Below are 25,847 nucleotides of genomic sequence, written 5' to 3' on the forward strand. Positions count from 1 at the left end.
AAAATCATCATTTATGCTAAATTATGCTAATTTATGCATGATAATGCATAAACTCAGACTAATTGGTATAAATCACAAAATAAAGCTCAAAACAGGCACATTTTTTGTTTAAATATTCTTTTTAGTGTCCTTAGCAAATGTAATTAAAAAAAAATTGTGATATCAGAAAAATTCTTAAGTATTTTATTGTTTTTTGAATTTCTTATGTATTTCTCTGTTTTTCGACTTTATGTTTTTCATTGTTTATTCGATGAAATTTGTCCGCGACATCGCTCCGAACAAGAAAATATGTTATTCATTGATTTTAATCAATAAAACACCAAAATAATCATACTTTTATGAAATTTGCCAGTAAGCACAGTTTGCATTGAAATAGTACACGAATTAACGTTTTTGAGCAATTTTGGGTCTGACATGCATGTACATATTTATGCGTAACTTTGGAACCGCGCGCCCGGGCGTCGCAAATTTGGTGTCAAAAGATGCGGAAGACTCGAAAGAAAAAAGTCATGAAACGTCGCGGCGATAGCTTTTTGCGATTGCGATACATCGCGCGGAACGTCGAGGGGGGGGGGGGGGGGGGCTTCGGAGGCCCCCCCCCCCCCCCCCCCGGCCTAGTTAGGGTTAAGTGTTTGTCCAAAGTAAAGCCAAAGTGAAGTGAAATACGTCTGAGTATTCCCGCTATTGCAATGTGCTGATACGGGAAGAATGGATTTCACCAGACGTCCTACCGGAGTATATACAGCAAAACAAATACGAATGACGGGTTTCGACCATGCTATTCGTCGAGAATGAATTGACAAATAAATCACTGTAGTGTGACATGTGCGAGTTGAACTTCTTCTTCCATGACGCTTCCTATTATCCTCTTTTAAGGGGGACGTTATCAAAACACAGAACCAATTTTGCCCCTATTTGTCTAATTCGGCTTTGAGTTTCCCTATTGTATTTTTCATGGTTCCACGATATATCAATGACCTACCTCCTGTACTCCCTTGAAATCCTTGTAGAGACACACCTCAAACGGACAGTCGTCGTGATGCTTTTGAATCTCTCTCGGAAAGTAAACTTTGCAAAGCATTTTAAGGTGGCTCACAAATGATCTCTCACTAAACACGATTGTCGGCCATCCGCCGGCTAGTTGAGTCAGGAACACATCGAAGTGGTTCCTACGTGCAACGCATGAGTGAGATGATGTCTTCTGGCTTGCCATCAGTCCTTAAGATATCGGAGTGAAATTATAAAAAAAAATGATTATCAGATAATACTTCTACTTTGAATTATGACAATATAATAATAAAGAAATGATTATAAGAATTAAAATGTATTTCATTGTTAGCAGCCTCAGAAATTGTATCACTATATTTTACGAGAGACATTCCTTGTCGTAGTCCTAGGTCCTCTACCCGTCTGTGACCGTAATAAAATGACAACGAAACCCATAACTTCCAGATGGTTCCATATCTGGGGATATAACCTAGACCCTTTAAAAAAAAAATCCGCAGTCCCAGAGCTGTACAGCCAAGTTCCCTCTAACTATAGAGACAGATGTGACACCTCTTCCTATATATGTGTAAATACCATCGAACATACAAGAAAAGAGCCTGATGCCTTAGATAGTTCCATGCTACGTCAGGGAAGTAGGCTATAAGATTACGAGTGTCTTTTGCAAAGTGTCCACCTTTTGACAGAAACAGTTTCATTAGAGCTATTTTGTATAATTACATTGCTTGTCAGCGGACCTTCTCTGTCTGTAAAGGGCAATTCAATTGCCTTGCGTAGATTTACACATACATTGTTTTGCGTGATTTTTTTTTTAAAAATTAGGATAACTAACGTATCCCTATCTATGTCAAGGGCGAGAAGATTACAGTAACTTTTTTTTGTTGGTCTTAATGGACCGTTATTCTATTTCACTGGGATCTTAGCATTTATCTGATTTGTGTGATTGCTGTGCTAATTTTCCTCTCAATTTTCAAAACTTTGTGATGGTATGAATAAATATATTTTCAGGATGGTATACAAATAGACATCTGTATAGTCCGTAAAATACAATTCCAAGACAAAATCGAAGTCAGCGGAAAGGGTGTAAAATATCAAAATCATTCAAGAGTCATTACCACTGCCATCACTCAAGTAAAGGGTTGTATCGACTTTGGAGGGGTCAGTCAGGACTGCACAGTGAGGGATCGTGAGGTGGACAGGTTTCAGAAATTTCAGCCCGGCTGGAGAGCACTTGAAGCCGCAGCTAACGATCATGTCGTCCTTGTGTAGTTTGAGGCTGTCTGCTTTCTCTGCGAGGAGGGTGAGTGTTATGACCTCACTAGCGCCCTCTGCCAGAGCTCCGGGAGGGATAGAGAGTGAGAAGCCAAAAGTTTCGTTCCAAAGTTCGCCTCCATTGTGATCGATTCTCTTTTCATCGCATATTGGATCCTCTGCTGCTGGTAAACGAAATGAGATTTATATCAAACTATACTGATCCGAATCGATTCCATTTCAATTGGAGGTGAATGCTTCTGACGTCAGGGAAAATATGGCAATTCAGAAAATTGTAAATTTCTGATTGTAAATGTAATTGTTTTGAAAGCCAAACGAACAGTGTTGAAAATACGTCTGTTAATAAAAGGTTGAATAAAGTTTTCCTTTACTGTTACATATTATCATATACAACTACACATCATACTTTTAAGGAAAAATAATGATGTCAAAGGTCAAAATGACTTTCGTAACTAATGAGGTGAAATGTTCTATTCAACATGCCTTTTCAGATCCTATCAGGTGCAAAGCATTCATTTGATGTTAATGTGTCTATGACAGTATGATTCCTATATTATCCGGTGCTATGTTTTGTTTGAACAAAAAAAAAAAGATGAAAATAAATGAACTGATTTGAATCGATTCGAAATAAAGTGAAGTGGATGTTTAATAACAGTCACCTCGAAGTAATAATGCAATTAAACCAGAAGCAACCACCTCGAAAAAATTGTGGCCATTAGTGGCCAAATACATCTCAGGTAGCACTCTAATTCCAATAAAAGATGAATCAGAATAATGCTGTGATTTAAAAAAATAATACACTGTACATTACAACCCTCTAAGCCCATGACAAATTTATTTTTTTCATCCAAAATTGAGTTGTTCTGCCAGTCTTCACTTACATTAAATGTGAACTCATAATGTTACATGCTTTTCACTTAAAATAAAAAGAGAAATACAATGTATGGAAGCCCATTACATTGTATTAGTTCGATTGTGCATAGGGCTGGTTTTTCTTACGAATTTTTGGCTCAGGTCCGTAGGGCATGAGGGATTTCTTGGTGGCACGCACACTACCCCAGGGGCCTGTTTCAAAATCAGGAACAGAAATGTGTAAGGCTTATTAGTTGGCTTGTAAGGATCGCTCACGTACGCCATGGCATGTCATTTGGATCACTGGAGGCCAAGCCAGGGTTTAATGACTGCAACAGCTGTCATATTACGTAAGAGCATGATAAGGATATCTGCCTGTGGCACCCATTCAAAGTGCACTCAATTTTCTCTATTCTTTCTTAAGTTTTAGATTTTATATTCTATTGAGAAATTCTATAGTCATCCGTTTTGAATTTCGAACGAAAAAAAATTTGACCTATAAATAACGAAAATACAGGAATAAGAAGGAGAGCATTGTAGAAGTTTGTCGACACACACACGCACCATGGAGCTACATAGCCCATGCCAAAACCAAAACAATCTCCTCCTCTCGCGGGTGCCCCCCTCCCTCCCCTGTGGCGGTGACAATCTCCTCCTCTCGCGGGTGCCCCCCCCCCCCTCCCCTGTGGCGGTGACTGATGGGTCAAGAAACAGGTGTTTTATATCTTTGGTTTTCAAGTCCTTGATTGCCAAGATATACACTGGCATTGTCTACAGGGGTGTAGCTTCTTCAAACGAGAGATTTGCCTCTATGGTGAGAACACTCCTTCCTCCAGGAGAGTAAGCTTGTTAGGTCATTGACAAAGTCCTGCCAGTCAAGGTTAAAGTTCACTTTACTCTGGCGACAAAAGAAAAAAAAGAGAGAAACAGCTATTCAGATGTAACTTTATCTAGGGAGGGTAGACAAATTTGTGTCTTTATTTTGCAGTTTGTAATGATAATCTTTATATGTATAAATATATATATATATTTCGTATGTGTGTGAGGCTGCATATTCTACGCTTCAACGCAAGTTCGTTAGACATTACCAAGATTAGGATTTCTATAGAAGCGATTTAATTTGTACACACCGTTGATATTTCTAACTCGGAAACATCTTCTACGTAATAAATCAATTTCAAAAGACTGCTGCTATCACATATCGGTCAGAATTCATTTTGTAACTTTGAATATTGAGAATCAAACTCGCAACACACACTTTTTTTTTTGTAATATTCTTTTATTTGAGTTTCATTCAATATGAAATCCATATTAATAATAAAATTAATACGTCCATCAACAAAAAAAAAAGAAAGCAGCTGCATTCTTCTTTCTTGTGCTGCTAAATCATTTTTCAAACATACAGTACAATATATTTGATTCTTTTTACCAAATCATACCCTGTTTTTATAAAAGAAATGACATAAAAATCTGCATAATTCTCAGAAAAAGCTATTTTGATCAGCCTAATCAAGCCAATCCGAATGTGCCTTATCACTCACACACCGACTAAGAGATGTGTGCTACTCAATCACTTTTTCACTTAACTTCCTTCTTTTTTGTTTCTTTTTTTTTTTTTGGCAGAGCACACACTATATACATAAATATATCAGATAAAGTATAACTCTTAAAAGGGAAAAAAAATCTTGATCAACTTGATCAGATTGCTCAATATCCACTTCATTATATAAATTCTCTTACACTCTCTTGAGAATACAGCAGTTCCTAAAACATATTTAAAAAAACATTCTTTACTTAACCGAACAAAACTCATCATTTTTTTCTATCTAACCTATCAACCACCCCTCCCCCCCCGTACAGCACAAAATAACCATATGTGCATATCATCAAAACAAATCATATTCCTGCCTGACCCCTTAACCATTATTCTACCATTGCCTAACTACATCTACCTAACCCTAACCATCCCCACCTATTTCCCCGCTAACCATTACTCTACTCTAACCTAACTACATCTACCTATGACCCTAACCATCCCCACCTATTTCCCCACTAACATACCCCCACCCCCGTAGCCTTCCCTCAACACACACACACACACACCCATATATGCACTAGACATCAACCAAAACAACAACAACATACCCACCAGTGCGCACTCACAAACACCAACATTTGCACGCCAAGTCACACTGCATATTTGTGGTATCTTGGTTACCTGTTTCTTTGACAGTTAAACACACACCAAATTAAAACCGAAGCTAACTAAACATTTTACATGGGGGAAAAAAAAAGTGACCACCATAATGCTGATACATATACCGATTCCTAAACATTAAAACGGCTAAAACCTAAACTGACCATACATCTGACTCTATGAAAGTTTCAACTGCTCCCATTTTTGCAAATGAAAACCGAGCTTACCTGCTTTAACCGCAACGTTCTTTTCCTCCTCTATAAAATCCAAAACAAATTTCTTTATCTTTTCCCTCTTGGGTAACTTATTTTGTTCTCTTGACCGAAATATTACAATTTTCATCAAAATTATCAAGGCATTCACGCATTTGATTCTATTTGAACTACCTCGTAAACCTAAAAAGATATCTCTCCATTCTAATTCTTCTAACTCAACTAAATCATAAAACTCAATAAGAAACTGCCATATCGGCTTTACTTTCACACAATCAAAAAATATATGTGAATAAGTTTCCCTTTCCAATTGACAAAAAGAACAAAGATTATCATTCACAAAACCAAACTTAAACAAATGTTCCCTTGTATATATCACCCCGTGTAACAACTTAAACTGAAATTCCCTATGTTTACTAAGTAAAGTCGTGCTTCTAGGTCTAAGAAATAAATGTCTAATTTCCTTATCACTACAATCATACTTCACTTCACCATATCTTATTTCCAGAGTATACAATTCTTGTAAAGCTGTAACAAAATACTCATACACTATTTTTAACTTAATATTTTGAAATTCTAATATCTTACCAAAAATCTTCACCTGTATATCATAATTTAATACATCAATTTGCTGAAACCTTACACTCCCTGTGGACTCTTTCCACTTTTCTGGAAAAACATTATAAATATCATTTATCTTAAATATACCATTTCCCATAATACCTAAATTTCGAAAATACCCAACGGGTTTAATAAAACCTCCTTGTAAAATATGATGTACATTATAAACACCCTTTTCATATAAATCACAATCAAAAATACTCTTCCCTTTTATACATACTTTTCTATTATTAAATATAACTGGATTCATCACTTCATCTTCAAAATTCCTACATTTATCCATTTCCTGCCATACCTTAACCATTTCTAAATAAAAAGGTGGAACTGGATTTGTCAATGTCAATCTAGACCATTCATAGTCACATAAAAATAAGAACCTTCCTCCTACTGATCGAAAACTAAAATCAAAATACATTTTCCACCCAGATTTCTTCTCACCATACAATAAACGTTTCAACCACATAATACGTTGCGTTTTGACAAACAGCTTAAAATTTATCATTCGCAGTCCCCCATTAACATAATCTTGATACATAATATTCCTTTTTACCCGGTCTTTACCATTCCACAAAAATTCAAAAACCATCTTATCCAATTCAGGAAATATCCATTGAGGAACAACTATGAGTGATGAAACATAATTTAACCTTGATAATGCATAAGTTTTCAACAAATGAATTTTTCCCATGAGTGTTAAATCACGCTGTTTCCACCATCCTAACAACTTTTTTATTCTACTTAATATTTCTTTAAAATTGATCTCATTCTTCCCCCTCACATCTCTTACAAAATTCACCCCCAAAATTTTAACTGCATCCACATATTTTCCAGATACAGATAATACAGGTTTATCTGTATCCTTACCCATCCACAAAAAATTAAATTTTTCTTTATTTACAATTAAACCGCTTATTTTCCCGAATTCATCAAAAATATACTGTAACCTATTTAAAGATTTTATGTCCTTTATAAACAACGAAATATCATCCGCATATAAAATTTGCTTTATTTCATTTCCCCCAAAACATATTCCTTTTACAGTGTTATCTTTCCTTACTACTTGCGCCAGTGTTTCAATTACTAATAAAAACAAATACGGAGACAGGGGATCACCTTGCCTAACCCCTCTCTTGATTTTGAAATAACCAGTAGAGTGCCCTCCATTCATAACACAACTGCTAATATCCTTATAAAGCACCTTAACCCAGGAACAAAACGATTCACCGAAACCAAACCTATGTAAGACCCGAAATAAAAATTCATGTGCAACTGAATCAAACGCTTTTTCGAAATCCACTGTGACCAAAAACCCACTTGTGTAGTGCAAAGAATGAAATAACATATCATCTACTAATCTTACCGCTTCTCCTATATTCCTATTCTTTATGTACCCAACTTGATCAAAGTGAATAATCTCTCCCAAAACTTCTTTAATTCTATTTGATAACACCTTAGATAATATCTTATAATCTACATTCAAAAGTGTAATTGGTCTATAATTTTTGATGTATAGTACATCCTTATTTTCTTTTTCTAATAAAGTAATAACACCTTGCTTTTCTGATATTGATAAAGCCCCTTCATCATATGCCTCATTCAGAGCATCTACAATCATTTGCCCCAGAACCGACCAGAAAGTGAGATAAAACTCCACTGTGAAGCCATCGTTTCCAGGAGCTTTATTACCTTTCATTTCTTTTAAAACCATAAAACATTCATTTATATTAACTTTCCCTTCACAACTTTTTCTACTCTCTTCACTTAATTTCGGAATATCATCAAAAAATACACAATTTATATCATAAATATTTTCATCATTATTAAAATACAACTTTTCATAAAATAACCTAATTACTTTCATTATTCCATTTACATCCTTTATCAACTGTTCTTTATTATCATATATTTCCTTAATAACACTTTTCTTTTTATTAGATTTCAACAATTGTTCAAAATACTGTGTTTTTGTTTCTCCTTCTTCAAACCATTCAGCCCTAGACCGAACTCTCAAACCTTGTCGAGAATACTCATATATTTTTCGTAACTCCGATTTCTTCTCCTCTATATCATCTACTACCGCATTGCTAGATGAAACTAATATCTGGTTCTCTAATTCCTCAATATTTCTTTCTAACTCCTCTATTCTACTTCTTCTCAATTTTGCTTTATCTTTAGAATAACTTATAATATATCCCCTCATTTTCATTTTCATAAAATCCCATAACAATCGTTTACCCTGAATACTCAAACTCAATTCTTCCCTTAATCTAATTATTTCATTACTAAATTTTTCAACAAATTCTCTATCCATACATAAACTGTTATTAAATTTCCAGTATGACTTACCATAACAAAATATATCTACCAACTGTTCAACCTGTAACAAAACACCAGAGTGATCAGGCGTTATTGACGTTATTATTTCACACTTTTTCACAGAGTGTTGTAAACTAGAAGAACAAAACCAGTAATCTAAACGGCTTTGAATAACAGGCCATTTTTGTCTAAACGTAAATTGTTGTTTATTCAGATTTTTCTTTCTCCATATATCTATCAAATTATATTTATTCAAAAAATCTTCAAATTTTTCATTAAAAACAGTTTTCAACACCTTCCTTGGTCCCATATAATCTAAACTTCCATTCATTATCAAATTGAAATCCCCTCCTATAAAAAACAATTGATTAGGATTATACAACCTAGATACACTAATATCTAATTTCTGCAAAAACTCCACTTGCATTCTCTCTTTATCTCTTGTAGGGAAATAACAATTTCCCATTACCAAAGTAACCCCTTGCATATCACCTTTGAAAATAACATATCTTCCATCATCATCTATTACCACTTTTTCAATCTTTAATTTTAAATGTGAAGATATCAACGTTAATACACCCTTACTATGATTTGATCCGTGACTGAAAAACATAGGTCCATCCCAATCTAACTTCCATATATCTTCCACCTCCCGTGTACTATATGTTTCTTGTAATAAAATTATATCACTCCCTTTACTTTTACACCATTCAAAAATATTCTTCCTTTTCAACTTATCTCTTATTCCTCTTACATTTAAAGACATAAATGTACAAGAAGACAGACTATTCATATACTACATCACATATCCCAAAAATTCTAACAACCTTATTCCCAACACACACACACACACACACACACACACACACACACACATCGTTGAGGCGAAAGGTTGACATACTAAACCTGATTAAAAAATACACAAATTTTGAAACTTCTTTAATTCCTATCAAGTCATATTTCCATAAGGATAGACAAGTTATATGTCTGAATGATATGTAAAATGAATGATCTATCAAAATAGTGAGAGACATAATGTCTAATATGTTTCATATTAGTAAATATTGGCAGATAATCACTAAGTCAAAAGGTCATACCCAGCTATAATCTAAAACTTTGTTCTGGACTGCTGCCTCTATTTTCCTCCACTGCCCTTAGTCGAGATGGACAGCTGTTTATCAGTAGCTCCCAGGGGCCGCGGAACGTTTTTCAGTTTAGGGGGGCTGCGCAGCCGGGGGGGGGGGGGGGGGGGGGTGGTATCAAGGACAATTGTCTTGTGATCTTGGGAGGGCGGCGGTTACTATGCGAGGGAGCCAAGCGACCGAGCCCTTGCGAGCGGAGGGAAGGGGGGGGGGGGAGGGTGTGGGAGGGGGATGTTCACGGTGAGAACTTTTTGCATTTTGATGTTGTAAATGGTGCAATTTGATGCATCTTTTTGTGTCTTTTATCGACTTGAAACCCCCTGCTTAGACGCACCGGCGTAGCCTGGATAATGATCTTTGTGATATTAGGAGGGCAGTGGTTACTATGCGAGGGAGCCAAGCGACCGAGCCCGAGCGAGCGGAGGGGACCGTCGGGGGGGGGGGGGGGGGTATGGGGGGTATGGGAGGGGGTTGTTCCCCCTCCCACGGTGAGAACTTTTTGCATTTTGATGTTGTAAATGGTGGGATTTGATGCATCTTTTTGCGTCTTTTATCGACTTGAAACGCCCCGCTTAGACGCACCGGCGTAGCCTGGATAATGATCTTGCGATATATTGGGAGGGCGGTGGTTACTATGCGAGGGAGCCAAGCGACCGAGCCCGTGCGAGCGGAGGGGACGGGGCGGGGGAGGGTATGGGAGGGGGATGTTCCCCCTCCCACGGTGAGAACTTTTTGCACTTTGATGTTGTAAATGGTGCAATTTGATGCATGTTTTTCCGTCTTTTATCGACTTGAAACGGCCCCACTTGTGTAAGGTAGCAGGATATTTTGATGGGACTATTATTGAACAATTTGCCTGTAAAGTGGTAGCATTTAAAAACTTCTTGTATTAATCTATGTTACAATTAATTTCATGAACGTTTTCTGTTAAGCAATCAAACAGAAAAGGCATTCTCACGATGGTGTATATATAGAAAAGGGATATTTCTCCTCCCACACGAAGGTGATTTTACATTTTCAAACCTGAAATTCAGCGATCTGGTGAAAACTTTTGGTGCAATACTTGGATTTTCTTCTAGCTCCTCCACCCCCCCCCCCCCCCCCAAATGGAAATAATTTGAACTTTTTTCAGGAAAGTGTTCATAGCAAAATCATGGCTCTTATTACATGCATCATCTGTGTGTATGTACAAAGTCTATTGAGGTAGAGTTGGAGGGTATGGGAAGGGGATGCCCCCTCCCACTCGACGGAGCTTTTACGTTTTTGAAAATCAAGATAAAGCGATCTGAAGCACACTTTTTGTGAGAAATTCGGGTTGTGTGATTTTCCCCCCGATTTTTCCCTTTTATTTCTTTTTTTTTTCTTTTTTTTTTCACGATCCAAAAGTGTGGGGGGCTGCAGCCCCCCCCCCCCCCCCGGTTCCGCGGCCCCTGGCTTCTTCTAGACCTTCACTGGAAATATGGACCATTCGTCCTGACAGATCATCTACACATGTTTGACTTTTTCTTCCGAACATGGTATTTTAGGGTTTTTTTTCACATGTTCTGCATAATGTTCACTGTATCAATTTCTTCTCCTATACACTTATATTAGGTTTGATGCATAAAAAAAAATATTCTTGAACGCTTCCGTACTGATAGAAACAATTCTGACCCAGAGTTAGGTTCTAAGTTGAGCTTTCGTTTTGCCGTGTAAGTCCTACGTTACCATCTCTTTATTCATGGTGCCAGTAAACTTATCCAGTGAGCCGGTAGTAGTCTACATACAGCAAAGCAGTCCCATAGATATATCACGATGCTAGTACCAGAAGTTTGAACAAGTTTTATGGCAGCATGAACAAAATGATGATGATACTCTGCAAAGCTCAGTGTGGAACCTACTCTCTAAAAAAAAAATCGAGTGAAAATTTTCACTCTTAAAGGAGTGAATCCCAAAAAGAGTGAACTTAGAGTGAAATTGGAATGAATTTAAGGTGAAAATGTTCATTTTCACTCTTTTTAGAGTGACGTCAGGGATCACTCCAAAATCTTCGAGTGATCCCTGAGGTCACTCCAAAATGAGTGAAAATGAATGTTTTCACTCAAAATTCACTCCAATTTCACTCTAAATTCACTCTTTTTTGTATTCACTCCTTTAAGAGTGAAAATTTTCACTCGGTTTTTTTTTTTTTTTTTTTTTTTTTACAGAGTAAATGTGGTCCGGAATTAAGTTTTCAAGCATGACAATGGCCTAGAAAATTCATCAAACGAGTACAAAGGTGAAAATGGATGAACAGTGTGAAATAAAGATACAGTGAACCTTATAGAGAAGGCAAGGCCAAAGCTGAAGAAGAATGTTCGGGCAAGAAATTCAAAAAAAAAAATGTCCGAACTCTAGATGATGTGGCATGGAAAATATATCAGACTTCCAGTGCAAGAAACTGATTAGAGCTGCCTATCGCCAGGTGGGTTGGAGAACGAAAATTGGAGCAGTTTTAGGGTGGACGCATGTAAATTCAAAACGTAACTAATTCATGTTATTATGAACAATACATGCGTCACTCATTTTCTTCCTTGATCAGTGTTGATCGTGCATGAAGTACATTAAGCAGCCATACAACGTGTCTGCTTTCAAGAAAATGATAAAACTTAGTTGATAGAAGTACGAGAAATGTGAAAATTTGGGGATGATCGTTTCCCCTTCATGAAAAAAGGCACTTTATCCTTGACAAATGTCTGAATAACCACTTTTGGAAGCAAGTTCTTCATATACATTCATGAAAGCAAATCCATGAGTTATCTAAGCGGGATTTCCGAACCTCTTTCGTATAAGGACTTCTTGATGTCATCCGCTGACATTCCAGGGTCAGAAGGCAGCGTTTCACTCATGTCAACTTCGTTTGTAGCCGCAATACAACAAGAAGACAAGAAACTGGAACTTGATCAATGCAGTTTTCACATCCAGAGAGCTATAGAGGTATAAAAAAACAGCAACATGAAGCATTGTTTTTGAATCATGATTGGAAGACACTTTACAATGAGATGATATACAAAAAAAGAACGAAGTGCGGATTGAAAATTGATTATGGGCAATCACAAATATATATTGTTAAACAGGTCCTGGACAGAATTGACAGTTCATTTAATCTTTTACCCTAAAAAGTAAGTCCACTGTCTGAAGCAAATGATATATAATCGTTCAATTCCTCAAAATTATAATGCCTTACCATGACAGGACAATGCAAATTCATATGGATAGTGGACCTTTACCCATTGCGGAGTGATTTTTTGAAAGACTGTATATCCAAAATGAACTTTCAAACACTGTTTCCTGCTCAAACAGGTCCTATAAAGCCCAAGGAGGGCACATTGTGCCCCCTATCAGATTTTCATTCCTTCGCCACTCCTTCGCCTTTAATCCAATTCAACCAAATTTAGTTACTTATCCTAAAATCTTATTCCCAACATTTAGCTTTATTTCATATTGCTGGTTGTCATGGCAACCATAAACTGACAACCATATCAGTCAATTCCAATTCCAATTAACAATATTATAGTGTATGAAATGGGCGTTTCTTGGCTGAAATTCGCTGAAGAAGCAAAATTTCAGGTAATTATTGCCTGGAATGTTTTTCATATCATTTCCTTTGTTTTATGTGACAGCGGCATTAAACAATAGATATAATAGAGCTGATAGAAAACAACAGTACTTTCCGAAGATTGCCGTTATGTTGTGTCAATTTGATTCCTTCACCAAAGTCATACGTCTAATATCATTTGTTTTATATCACATTATCAATTTGCAAACTTAAATTTCCAATATAATGGAAATATGAAATGTGATAGCACACATGCAATTGTCCAAATCAATACATCACAGGTCTCATAATTATATCTTTTTATTGTTATGACTAGCTCCCCCATGTGGTGACCTTTAGAAATTTAAATCATAACAAATGAGCTTCGACTTGCACATAATTTGTGTTAGATAGGAATATGATTAATCTATGATTAAACATATACACGGGGGGGGGGGAGAAATTATACAGAAATATCATGTCCCAGCATTTTCCTATGAATTTATTTATATTTTGGTGAATAACGCCCTCCATGGGTGACCTTGAGAAAATTCAAATTTGCTCTCATGTAAAATAAGAGTTGCTGTGCCTTTGTGAAAAATATGATTATGAAATATTAAACCATAACAGAGTTATTTGAGGCACAATGTGTCTCCTCTTGGGCATGGGAAGGGTCAAAATAGCTTGGGCTTTATCAGGGTCAGTGAGAGACAATGAGCTTGTAGAAAAAAAGGACAAATACAAAAAAGGTAACTCAGTTTATAAGTCATTTGAAATTGTGCAATTGATCAATTTTTTTTAATGTCTCCCGGTCAAAACCAAAATGAACATTGATAGTTTACATGTAAGCTACTTCGGTACACTAACATTAATATCTAAGAAGGACTTGTCTTTGGGCGAATTTTTTTTCTCTTATTAAAAAAAAAGAAGATATAATATATTATGCAATTGTTTAAAGTTCAAAGAACTTATGACTTGTTTTAGATGGTGAAACGAACCTAATTTGTTGTATATTATAAGATTTTGATAAACGTAACAATTATTTAGTCTTTAAAAACAAGATATAAATTTTAGCTGTTATGTAGTTATGAAGTAAGTTCCGATACTGTGGCCCATCGTAATGGAAGGTGTTCTGAGACAGCAAAGTTCTTAAAATGGATTTTATTCGATCGCCTTTTTGGATGATGTGAACGGATTATACCTTCGAAATATTGTTTAAGATATATTTGGAAAATTATTGTTATCATAATAAAACAAAAATCGTCCTAGATTTAAAAAGTAAATCTTTAATTGACAATTGTGTTAAAAATAACGTATGAGACAAAAAAGCAGTATATGACATATATGATACAAAGTGACTTCTTTTGTAGAAGTGATTAAAGTAAGAGTGCTTGATACCTATCTCCCCATGCGAGGATACCATAATTTTAAAAAGGCAATATTAGGGATGAATATGATGTAAGCATGGACGATAAGGGAAGACAAAATTTAAGCTCGGTGATTATAAAAATGTTTCTTGAAAGAGCTGGATTATACTAACAACATAACGTTTCCATAAAAGCCCATTATCAACTGTTATTCTAATAAATTTAAAATGGGAAACATGTTCCATTGGAGCAGCATAAAAAACAACATATCGACAGGAATAGTGCCTCTGTACACTTACTAAAAATCATGCTAAAACCATATGTTGCTTTTGAAGACTAAGAGATAATTTATTTGCCTTTATTCATTGGGCGACAATTTCTAAATCAGAGTTTATTGTATTTACAAGATTAAGATGGGTTATTGTGCGGGGAAAATATTTTTTAGTTTTCCACATAGAGAATAAATCTCATGATCTACAAAAATCATTTATATCAAAAATAAACAAGAGAGGACCTCTGAGTTAACTTCCATATGGGACCCCATAATAGATATGTTTGATTGTCACAGCCATTTAAATGGACATATTACTTCCTCTTCATTAGTTAGCTCCTGAACTACTCCAAAGCCTTCCCACGCATATAAAATATCAAAATTAATGGTATCGAAAGTCTTGGAGAAGTCCAGAAACAAACCTATCAAATGAAAAAATGTGTTCCGCTTTTCTATAGAACTCAATAATACGTTGTTGTGCAATGTTTTACCCTATCCAAACTTAAAATTTGAATTTAGATAAATTAATAGTTCTTTTATGAATATTTTTTCATGAACTTTGGCTCATGTACAAAACAAAGAAATTGGTCGTCAATATGTGACATCGAAACTGTAACCCTTTTTATACAAAGCAATGACTTTTGCTGTTTTCATACTTTCGGTGACGATGCTATTAAACAAGGATGGATTAGATATGTGAATTGAAGGACTCACGGTTGACGATATTACCCCTTCAGAAGAAAATCACTGATGTCATCCTGTCCAGCACTATTTTGATCTGAAATAAAAAACAGTGTTAATTATTTCCTGATTATGATATGGACTAATTAGACATATTGAACTAAAATACGATGGATCTAGAAATTCGGAAATATATTTTGTGTATAGGGAGGAATATTACTGTAAAGATTTTCTCCAATTGAAGAAAAATCATTATTTATGATATTACAAATTTGATGAGAAACTTCAATTATTTTTAATCAAATCTAATTTTAGTGATATTACCTAATATTACGGAACCTTCAAATTTAAACCTTTCCGCGTTTGTCTTACAACAAAAGTATGCAAAACACAATCCGATGTGATAAAGGAGTCTGGTTGGCCCTATTTTCTTTTTCTTGTGAGGAGATACAAACTATTTCCTTTCTAAACTGAGGCCTATGATAATCTTCGGATACACACTTGTTTTTAGTTCAGATGTAGGTATTAAGTACGGGACTAAGCATATACAATCATTATCGTAGCATAATGCACGCCATGAAATATTTACTGTAGATTTTGCAGAATGCACAATAACAGTAAACACAGACACGGAGAGACAGAAGTAACAAATATGTTTGTACCGTCCTTTAGATCACTCACTTGTAAAGCGAGTGGAAATGTGTACTAAGACCATATTAAACAACAAATAATTTTCAAGACTGTATTCATATTCGTGCCAATATTGGCTACTGTAACGGCCCCCTTTTTAATAACATGAGCATATGTTTCAAATTGTCAATAGGTTCCAATTGAAATAAACACGAGTTTGTCATAGAGTAAGTCTGATTCCTCTTAAATTACTCGTTGGCAGAGGAGAAAAAAAAGAAATGTCGCTATGAAGACTGGTGTGCCTTCTCCATACTTTATCGTTCTCCCAATAGGTTCAGAACACGTCTTGACAGCAGTCTCACATATTACGCGGAAAAAAAGGAAAAATTGCGTGGATACTGTATGCACGAGCATGAAGCGGTCATCCTTCAACCTTTTATTAAGTAAGATCATAGTTTTTCAATATTTCACTCAAAGTGTGCACCAGATCGTTGAATTTCAATTCTAAAATTATTAACTCTCTCTTCTTCGGATAGGGGGGACCCCCTCCCAAGCCCTCCCCCTTCGCGCCCCCTTCCATAGCCTTAGTGTCTTTCAGATTTATGACAAAATCTCAATAATTACGAGTGCACAAAACTCATTACTTATATTTCTTTTGATCAACCTTTTCTCCGCTCAGTTACCCCAGATCATGTTATATATATATATATATATATATATATGTATATATATATATATATATATATATAGCGAAAACTTTGAGCAAAGAAAATGGGTTTTCATCGGGATTCGAACCCGAGACCTCCGGATTATTAGACCGGTGCTCTACCGGGACGAACACCGATCTAGGGCTTTCAATAGCTCAGTCGGTAATAAATCCGGAGGTCTCGGGTTCGAATCCCGATGAAAACCCATTTTCTTTGCATAAAGTTTTCGCTATTTATTATTACAATTGTTTCTGGTCAGTTTTTCCTTCCTTGTTTCGATAAAAATTCCAATAATTCCATCAAATTTGCGTATACGAGATATCTCAATTTCAACTTTAAAATGGCTCCTTTATACGGGAATGATGGGGATAGCACTCTCCAACGCCTTCTCCCTACTCACCCCCCCCCCCCCCCCAATCCACTTCGGACAGTTAGACTACACTGGAACATAGTTTTCCAAATATGGCACAAAATGTGTGCACCGAAACGTTTAAAGTGTGGAGAACGAGACATTAAAATCAAGAAAATCATATAAAAGACGGTGTCAAGACACAGGGAAATGTCTCCTAAAACAGATTTTTCATGTGACCTATCAAATGATATTCGCGCCACTGAGAATTCGCGAGTTAAAACTGACTGATTTACTTCACCGATTTTCGTTCCGGAAGAGCTGTCTTTTTCGAGCCCTAAAATATGACGTCTAGAAATGAACAAACAGAGGGACATCGAGGCTGAAATTCATGAAGCACGTATTTCTTGGTGAGCGGATGCAATATCTGGCTTTTCTTTAGTCGCACCTGCTTTCTCGGATGAGACATTAAAACGTCCAATTTTACCTTATATTGTAAGGAAAGACTCTGAGTTTGACATCGAGAGTGAATTGAGCGATGGCAGTGACAATGACACTGATAGTGACAGTGGCAAAGTAGGGGCGGTAGAAGAAGCGATGGAGAGGCAACGGATATGGAAGGCCGTACTGAACATAATTCGTTTGGGACATACGTATGGAAACGGGCATACGCATGCAACTGCCTTTAGCAAATGTTTGCTAATTGACCAATCAGCGTTTGTTGTTTGGCAAACGTTTGTACGGTGTTTAGCAAACGTTTGCATGTTATCTGTTACACGTATGCCCCATTCCATACGTATGTAAATTTACCTCGCATATGTATGCAATTGGTCGACCATACAATCAGGTACTTCGTTTAATATGCATTGGTATATGTGTGTTTGTTGCGTGTGTGTACAATACACACACGCAACATACACACATATTATATTACTATTATATCACAATTATCATAGTGTGCACGGTAGATACTCACGCCCGATTTGAGCAAGAAGGTACTAAGCGTACGTATTATGTACGCAACGGCGTATAGCCAGGATTTGATCTTAGAGGGGTGTCCCCCCTCCCACGTGAGAACTTTTTGCATGTTGATGCTGTAAATTGTGCAATTTGATGCATGTTTTTACGTGTTTTATCGACTCGAAACAGTCCCACTTGTTTAACCCTATAAAGCCCAAGCTATTTTGACCCCTTCCAGGCCCAAGGGGGGGGGGGCACATTGTGCCCCCCATATAACTTCTTTATTATATGATGTATGATCGTCATATTTGGCACATGAGTAGAGCAACTCATACTCTACATGACCCGATATTTGAAAGTTCTCAAGGTCATCCACTGAGGGCGCTTTTTACCAAATACATAGGAAATATGCTTTTTCTTTATCCCGAGTAAATATGTTTCTATTCTATGTCAATCATTTTCATATTTACCATAAAGGAAAAGCAAGTCAACCTTCACTCTTTGTAACGGTTGAAATTTCAACATATGGGGGCGCTATTCATTACAATATAAAGAAATATATGAAACCTACGATGCATTGCTTGGAATGGGTACATAAATTGGTATCACATTTCATATTTCCAAATTATTGAAATTTTGAGTTTGCAGATTAATAATATGATAAACAAATTATATTACAGGCAAAGCTTGTGTGAAAATAACCCAAAATAAAAGGGTAGTCTTTGAAAAATGCTGTATTTTCGATTATTTCTATTATATCTATTGTTTGATGCCTATGTCGTATAAAAATAAAGGAAATAATAAGAAGAGCATTTCAGGGTAATTCACAACCATTTTTAGTTCACATTTTGGTCCTTCAGCAAATTACAGCTAAGAAAAACCCCATTTTATCCATTGTTATACTGTTAACTGAAATTGGAACAGAAAATCACGCAAAATCTGACGAACATGGTTGTCAGTTTACCGTTACCATGGCAACCAGCAATATCGAATATAGCTAAATTATATATCAAAATGTTTGCAGTAAGATTCTAGGAAAAGTCACTAAAATTGGTTGAAATCGAGGAAAGGGTGTGGGAGTGGAAAACGAAAGTATGGTAGGGGGGCACAATGTGCCCCCCCCCCCCTTACCTGGGCTTTATAGGGTTAAGGTAGCAGTATATTTTGATGTAGATTATTATTGAACAGTAATTTCAAAATGGTATCATTTAGATATACCTCTTGTACTAATTCTCACATTGAATATCATGAACGTGACTGAGCCCGAGCAAGGGGGGAGGAGAGGGTGTGAACGTTTTTGCATTTCGATGTTGCAAGTGGTGCAATTTGATGCATGTTTTTGCGTGTTTTATCGACTTGAAACAGTCCCACTTGTTTAAGGTAGTGCACGATGTAGACTATTAGACTATTTAGACTTGAAATTCAGCGATCGGGTGCAAAATTGTGTTGCAACAGAATTCTTCCAGTGCCAAATAATAATTGAAATAGGGCTTTTTCAGGGAAGTGTTTAAATCATGGAATTTAGCTCTTATTTCCAATGTTCATCATCTGGTGTATGTACAAAGTCTAGTGAGGTAGAGTTCAGGGGAGGGTGTGGGAGGGGGATTCCCCCTCCCGCTCGACGGAGCTTTTGCACTTTTAGAATTGAAATAAAGCGATCTGGAGCACACTTTTTGTGGAAAATTCGGAAATTGTTATTCCCTAAAGTGTATTACGTCTATAGTGGGTACCAAGCTATGGAAGAGTGGCCAGATTCTTCTCCCATATTTACGAGAGCTCTTTTTTTTTTTTTTTTACAGTTTTAGAACTGAAATTCAACAATCTGGCCCACACTTTTGTTGGAATATCTGGAAATTTGTCAGTCAGAAGAGAAGTGTAGCAAGTCTGTGGATGGAGATTCTGTACAATTTTCTTATTGCAGTTAAACGTTTTGATGCACACATTTTGATATGGAAAACTGTTATGTTCAAAGTGTAGCCACAGTCTACTTGTATGCATGGGGGAGGGGGCGGGCGAGCAGGGAGAAGGCGTGTGCGAGTGTTAGCACCACCCTTCCCGTACGATACAGCTTTTGCCTTTTTAAAGTTGAAATTGAGATCTCATATCGAAGAAGCAGCGCGTCTCGTCGGCCTGGAAATGCGGCAACGACGTGGCAGCGTAGTATTATCATCGTGGCGCTATCGCCTACAGCGCAGGTTGAGCGTAGACAAACCGTAAGTGTAATCGCCTCGGAGGCGAAAAAAATGAGACGGACGGCTATCGCGCCACGTTTTGTTAAATAGTCACAGATCGCTATGGTCGCCATAGTCGGCCTTCCTAGTGAGATGGGGGCCTAAGTGACACAGAACTCAAAGCCATACAGGAGGGTGGTAAGTACCACGGCTCTGTGTACACTGATCTTTGTTTCACGGAATGACAATTTCCGATTTTTTCATAAAGAAAGTGTGCTTTATTCCAATTCCACAAACTTAAAAGCTCCGTCGAGCTCCAAACGTTTGCACCAGATCGCTTGATTTCAGGTCTGAAAAGCAACACCACCTTCACGTGGAGATGAAAATAAATATTAACTTTTGCGATATACCAAGAAAACACTTACGATATAGTACAGAACATACCATTTTGAGAGGAATTCAAAGTTTATATGATGAAAATCCGGTTTAGAATGACTGAAACATCCAAAAACGAAGTAAAACAAAGCGATCGCAATAAAGTGTGAGTCCCACACTTTATTAGAATCGCTCTTTTTTCTCGGCCATTTCAAAACCAATGTTTATCAAATAAACATTGAATTCCTCATAGAATTGCATGCTCTTTCACATTTCATAAGAGGTTTCTCATTATCTCACCAAAAAATGTTAGAAACCTGAAATTAGGTCTCAACCAAAACTGTACGATCCCTTTAACTTAAAGATGCCAAGACACCCTCGTTTGCATGTTAACCCTTTGACCTCCTTTACATATTCCTACTTCCCCCGAAAAAAAAAGAGAAAGAGAGAGAGAGAGAGAGAGAGAGAGATCTGCCTTCGGTGATTGCTATTATATTCTAGTGGATCATCGAGAGGCATTTTATAGAGTGAAAATCAGCATGACTCGAGTATGCTTATGGGTTGAATTGAGAAAACGGCTTGTAAGGAAAATTCTTGGTGCAATTCCATCTAATCTGCATAAACAAAGTGGCTACCAAAATCATTACGTTTTTATTCTTGTAGGCGGTTGCTTGTGGAAAAATCGTCACAGAACTAGCAAATTAACATCACGTAAATTACATGATGAGAAGGTGGGGCTGCAGACAAGAATTCAGTAAAAGTCAACGAATCAGGAAGAAAATAAAGCATATACTTTTTTTTTTTTTTTGGTTGCAAAATAGTGCAATACATTGACTGCAGTGGCGTATCTAGGGAAAACGGCGCCCGGGGCAAGCGCGAAAATTGCGCCCCTAATTTCTGAAAAAGACTAGTGTTCAACCCCAACCCCATCCCGGTAGGGACTTTAAGCAAAGTCCACATGATATGCTTTTCAAGCCCTTAAAAGGGGTCTTTGAGGGTGATTTAAATGTAATGAATTTTGATAAATTTTGGCGAGCGAGCGCAGCGAGCGAGCCGAAAATTTTTGTATTTCAGCTGACAAAACATGGCATTCTTGTCATTTTTTGCTTATCAAATCTTACAATTCTAATCAAGATAGTGACGGCCTTATAGATAACGATTTATCTATACCAACAAACTGAGTACTTTAAAAAAATATTCTAAATGGGGGGGGGGGGGGCATTTCATGAAGCATTTTGTCATGAAGCAACTTGTCGGACAAAATTTGCTTTCAGCCAATCAGAGGCAAGGATTTCAGTAGCTTTTAACAGTTTGTCAGACGAAATATCTGACAAATTGCTTCATGAAATGCCCCCCATGGACGCGTGAGTGAGCCGAAATTTGCATTTTTATTTCCGCGTCATCATCACGTTTTGTTCTTCATAAATTTTGGCGAGCGAGCGCAGCGAGCGAGCCGAAAATTTTTGTATTTCAGCTTACAAAACATGGAACTCTTGTCATTTTTTGCTTATCAAATCTTACAATTCTAATCAAGATATAATGACGGCCTCATAGATGACGATTTTTATCAACAAACTGAAGACTTGAAAAAATACTCTAAATTAGTACGAGTGAGTGAGCCGAAATTTGTACATTTCCGCGTCATCATCACGTTTTGTTCTTATCTCCTTTTTGTTTTGATAAATTTTGGCGAGCGAGCGCAGCGAGCGAGCCGAAAATTTTGTATTTCAGCTTACAACACATGAACTCTTGTATTTTTTGCTTATCAAATCTTACAATTCTAATCAAGATATAATGACGGCCTTATAGATAACGATTTTTACCAACAAACTGAAGACTTGAAAAATACTCTAAATTAGTACGAGCGAGTGAGCCGAAATTTGTACATTCCGCGTCATCATCACGTTTTGTTCTTATCTCCTTTTGTTTTGATAAACTTTGGCGAGCGAGCCGCAGCGAGCGAGCAGAAATTTTTGTATTTCAGCTTACAAACATGGAACTCTTGTCATTTTTTGCTTATCAAATCTTACAATTCTAATCAATCAAGATATAGTGACGGCCTTATAGATACGATTTTTACCAACAAACTGAGGACTTGAAGAAATACTCTGAATTAGTACGAGCGAGTGAGCCGAAATTTGTACATATCCGCGTCATCATCACGTTTTGTTCTTATCTCCTTTCTGTTTTGATAAATTTTGGCGAGCGAGCGCAGCGAGCGAGCCGAAAATTTTTGTATTTCAGCTTACAAAACATGGAACTCTTGTCATTTTTTGCTTATCAAATCTTACAATTCTAATCAATCAAGATATAGTGACGGCCTTATAGATAACGATTTTTACCAACAAACTGAGGACTTGAAGAAATACTCTGAATTAGTACGAGCGAGTGAGCCGAAATTTGTATATTTCCACGTCATCAGTACGTTTTGTTCTTATCTTGTTTGATTTTTTTCGCCGCCCCCCCCCCCCGTATGTTCGAAACCGTTGGCGCCTTCTTTTGATCCAATTGGCGATCGCTTCAGAACGAAAGAAATTGCAGCCGCTGCTCCGTGAAACATTTTGCCTGCTAAATATAAAATGACATGTGTGAACACAATAGACATTGTCATTTGTCCGCGTCATCATCACATTTTGTTCTTTATACCTTCTTCTTCTATATGAAATTTAGAGAGCGAGCGCAGCGAGCGAGCCGAAAATTGTTGTATTTCAGCTCACATAACATGGAATTCTTGTGTGAACACAATAAACATTGTCATTTTGTCCGAGTCATCGTTATGTTTTGTTATGTTTTGTTTTTTATTTCGTTTTCTGCCCCCCCCCCCCACCTTTCTTCCTCCCCCCAACCCTTTCCGGTGAGTTTCTTCTTCTTCTTCTTCTTCTTCTTCTTCTTTTCTTTTCTTTTCTTTTTCTTTTTTTCGTTTTTTTTTCTTCTTCGTTTTTTTTTTTTGCGCCCCCAAGGAGTGGCGCCCGGGGCACGTGCCCCCCTTGCCCCCCCCCCCTAGATACGCCACTGATTGACTGGATGAGAGATATATGGTTTTAGCTACTTCACGGATTTTGGGATCTTATGAGATACTTTTGTACTATGATGTCAATCTTCATTGGCTTGATGAATCAGATTATCAAGGAAAAATCTATGAAATGTAATTGCAGTAAATGATTAAAAAATGACAATTTCTCATAAAGGTCCAATATAATATATACAAAATGAATGAATCGTTTTGCTTGTTTTGCATGTATTCTTTTATTTAAGACTTAACTCTTAAGAGGTAGAGGAATTCATGCCCCGATGCCGTCCTTCTCCCTTTCCGCAAAACACAAATATTTGTACTCAAAAAACAAACAAAACAAACAAACAAACAAACATTGCCGTTCCTGCCCCTTTCTGCCAAAAATAGATACACTTACTAGGGGGAAAATGAAATGATTTCGACATTCAGATAAATCAACTAGAAAAAAAAAATTCCAGCAGAGAAATAAAGTTTACAAGGAATTATATTTCACAAAAAAGTCAATGTTACAGTGCACTCCTGCTTTAATACATGATCTGGATAGGGGGTAGTCACCTGCGAGGGTGTTGATTTAGTATAAATTAAACGAAATAACGTGATCGTCTATTATTCGAAAGGTAGCGTTAGGGATTCGGAAAAATAAACAAGATGCATCCATGAAAACAGCTGTTGTATTTCACGAAAAATGTACTGTTTGGAGGAGATTAACACAAGCCACAAATCAAGGTGAATCCCTGCGATATAAAACGTTTTAATCAGTTGAATTACATAATTATAGTTACAGAGAAAATTACGAGTAGATCTTACTCCAAACGTTTTAGCAGGAGGGTATTATAATATAAAGCCCATAAGTAACTAGTGAATCGAGAGTTAAAGATGTAAAAGTACATCCTGTCTATCTTCTAGCTAAAAACTGGGAAGGCCTGTTAAAAATAGCACGATGGCATTATCAAAGCTCTATAATTAATCCATACATCGCTCTTGTCCTCTGTTATTAATTCATTTGTGCTTTTTTGTCTTTTTTTTTTTTTGGGGGGGGGGGGGGCATGAAGAATATAATTCTATTTTTCTAATTGATAACAATGTCGCTCCCTGACAGACTCCCCCCCCCCCCCCCAGTATGTAGAAATACATATTTGATGCCGTTCATAATTTTCATATAGATGGTTTCCATGAATCTTTCACTCGATAGTGTGACGAAATTGCACCCGCCACTATATTATTCTTCTGTTCATGGAACACCCTGTACAGGTAATTGACATGTAGATGGCGCTGTTCATCTTGTCGGTCTCGTGGGCCTTTTTTGCCTACTGTCGGTCTCGTGGGCTTTCTTTGCTTAGTGTCGGTCTCGTGGGCCTTCTTTGCCTACTGTCGATCTCGTGGGCTTTCTATGCTTATAGACAGGGCAGAGCCAGGCAAAAACTGCCTTTTTTTCAAGTCAAGGTTTTCTCACTTGATTCCGGTACTTTAGACCATACTTTACAAAATAAGCTTCTGCGCCATCTTGAAATCTGTCCCGAATCCAAGATGGCCGCCAAAAATCCAAAATGGCCGCCAGAGGACCTAAAAAGTGCCTTCTGTGGTTAAGATTTGTCTGGGGATGGGTTTTTTTTTTAAACTGTATTTGATGATAAATGGTAAGAGAAATAAGATTCAGTGGATTAAAATTAAAATCAGTTGTTTTTTATATTGCAAAAATCCAAGATGGCCGCCAGACGCAGCGCCCGAAATTGATAAACGTCATAACTTCTGTTCTGAAAGGTTTATGACCATGATGTTGGTGTCTACCCCTACGTTTTTAGGGGTGAAGAATCTATTTCTGCATGTATTTTGCCAATTTGAGTGTTTGATCTTGAACCTTATAGGGCCGGGGGGGGGGGGGGGGCGGGAATCGCCCCCCCCCCCCCACCCCCCGACGTTTCGCGCTATAATTCTGTAACGCGAGAAGGCCTTGTCGCGAGGTTTCTTGACTTTTTTCGGTCAAGTCTCACGCAACTTTTGAGATCACATTTGCAACGTCCGCGCATGCTTTTGTGAAGCCACGCCCATTTTTGTAAAGGAATGTCGCCCCAAAACGGGCACAATTTTGTGATTTTGTGTACATTTCCTATGGAAAACAGTAAACCTGATTATTTTTACAATTAATCATT

At 37.0% G+C, this 25,847-nt stretch overlaps 1 long non-coding RNA gene across 1 annotated transcript in view; it reads right to left on the reverse strand.

Moving 5' to 3' along the window:
- Positions 1-2,346: 2,346 nt before the first annotated feature.
- Positions 2,347-25,847, reverse strand: part of LOC139741117 (uncharacterized) — a 41,551-nt gene continuing 18,050 nt past the window's right edge. Inside the window, exons 2-5 of the long non-coding RNA XR_011711607.1 lie at positions 15,526-15,589; positions 12,415-12,564; positions 3,277-3,342; positions 2,347-2,438 (exon numbers count right to left, since the gene is read on the reverse strand). This is a non-coding gene — a long non-coding RNA (uncharacterized lncRNA). The remainder of the gene's footprint in view (positions 2,439-3,276; positions 3,343-12,414; positions 12,565-15,525; positions 15,590-25,847) is intronic.

This window comes from Diadema antillarum, unplaced genomic scaffold (assembly GCF_040938485.1).
Source record: "Diadema antillarum isolate AM-2024a unplaced genomic scaffold, OU_Dant_1.0 scf00000031, whole genome shotgun sequence".
In the NCBI taxonomy this organism is placed as follows: Eukaryota; Metazoa; Echinodermata; class Echinoidea; order Diadematoida; family Diadematidae; genus Diadema; species Diadema antillarum.